At 42.1% G+C, this 2,189-nt stretch overlaps 1 pseudogene; it reads left to right on the top strand.

The window, feature by feature from the left end:
• The first annotated feature begins 408 nt into the window (after positions 1 to 408).
• On the top strand, positions 409 to 1,863 carry LOC148138250 (putative G protein-coupled receptor 139; annotated as a pseudogene).
• Positions 1,864 to 2,189: the final 326 nt, after the last annotated feature.

The raw sequence follows: 2,189 nt of genomic DNA on the forward strand, positions 1-2,189 counted from the left end.
TTCAGAGATTCTGTTCTGTCCCTTCCCTCAGTGATCCTCAGACACCACCTCCAACTGCGACTCAGTTAACTTTAAACGTAATTATGTCAGAATCTTAAAAAAACAGGATTAACATGAGTTTACTAAACTTGTTTGTTTCAGTGACTGGAATTAATCCCAATCCCTACAGATCCTAAAGCGTTTCTCTGGAGAGGTTGCAGCCCTCTATATATGAGCTTCGATGTATGAGTGCATGTCGTCAGTGGGAACATCACATCGGGCATTAACAGGGAACATCCGTTGGAGAGGGAGAGGCGAGAAAGCAATGGGAGAGAAATGGACGAAAGTGTTCCCACAATGGAGTCAAACCTGAGATCAATAGTTGGGAATTGCACAGCAATGGGGCGGGGTATATCATGGGCGTATTATATGCTTGAACATTATGTTGGCTTCCTCCCATTATCCTTATCGGATCGGATATATTACATACTGCAGATCGCTCAGGCTGGCTACTATCCTGTCCTGGCTGTGATTGGAGTTCCTGGTGAGTATATCTGCCTCCACTATTAACACTGGAAGTTAATCAGAAATGTCTGGGTGGTATCGAAATTAAGTGCCTTCTGTTTACTGCTGCCATTTTTTCAAGAAAAGGCAGATCTCTGTACACAGCATTGACTTTCAGGTTAACTCTGTAAATTGGTCTCAGTGTGACCCAGAGGACTGCGTAGGATCAGGTTAATTACTCCATTCTCACAATTGGGTTATGAGCAGCTCCTTATTTCTGAATGCATGGGATCCAAAAATGTCAAGTTTATTTTATGGTCAATTTCATTCCAACACATTGACTCTGATCTGCAGCCAATGGACAGACTCATTCACTTCAGGGCTAGAGAGACTAACGTGTTTCCAAATGCCAGATGTTACTCCATCAAACTGGTAAGCTTGCACTAAGTTTGAATGTATATCAACATTGTGTGTTCACATTCCTCACAGTCAATGTACTGACTATTGTTGTCCTGTCTCGGGGAAAGTGTGGTCTCTCGAAGTGTATCACTCGCTACCTGGTGGCCATGGCAGTGGCGGATCTTCTGGTCGTTATACTGGACCTGATATTGAGACACATTCCTGTTGTGTTTCGGGAAGACTTCTCCTTTCTGACGCACCTCCCTGTATGCAATATACACGCTGTCCTGCTTTATGCAATCACTGACTGTTCTGTCTGGTTCACCGTCACATTCACCTTTGACAGATTTGTGGCCATTTGTCTCCAGAAGCTGAAAAGTAGATATTGCACTGAGAAAACAGTGGTTGTGGCTCTCTTAACAGTGACTGCACTGAGCTGTTCAAAGAATATTTTCTGGTATTTCATGTTAACACAATGGTATCAACTTCAGAACATGCCTTGGTTCTGCCATGTTGTAACTGATGTCAAAGGCTTGGGTTGCAATTGAATTTCTCCATCACATTCTAACACCATGTGTCCCATTTGTCATCATCCTGATCCTCAACGCATTCACTGTCAGACATATTTTAGTGACTAGCAGAGCCCGGAAGAGACTCCAGAATCACAGCAAAGGGGAGAGTCCCAGAGACCCAGAGATGGAAAGTTGGAGGAGATCCATCATTCTACTATTTGTCATCTCTGCTAATTTCATCATATTATGGTCAATGTTAATGCTGATTTCAATATATACCCGTATGATATATGTGGTAGCTTCGATTATATATATTTCAGACTTTGTGCAAGAATTGGGATTCATGTTGCAGTTGCTGAGCTGCTGCACCAACACTGCAATTTATGCAGTGACCCAAACTATGTTCAGAAGGGAGTTGAAGAATGTGGTGAAATATCCCTTCATCCTGATTGTGAACGCCATGAAATGATGAGGAGGGCATAAGCATTTGCATCAGCAGAACACATTCCTGGTTAGAGAAGACTCCCAAAGTTGCCCTGATTCTAGAGAAATTCCCAATTCAATGTTTTACCGCGACGGCCTTGAATAATGGAGCCAGTCAACACCAAGACTGAAATCTGTCTTGTAAGGTGACATTTTGAATTGGTTTGTTTTTCAATGAGGTGACTCTAACTGAGTAAGAAAAGCAGTGCAGGTTTTGTTTTCACAATGCAACAAAGATTGACAAATTACACGAAGTTAAGTAGTTGAAACAAATACATCCTATTAAAACATTTGATTGTAGCACGTGTTTCA

This window comes from Chiloscyllium plagiosum, unplaced genomic scaffold, assembly GCF_037043375.1.
Source record: "Chiloscyllium plagiosum isolate Xiang-an unplaced genomic scaffold, Cpla_swu_hap1 HiC_scaffold_41, whole genome shotgun sequence".
NCBI classification, from domain to species: Eukaryota; Metazoa; Chordata; class Chondrichthyes; order Orectolobiformes; family Hemiscylliidae; genus Chiloscyllium; species Chiloscyllium plagiosum.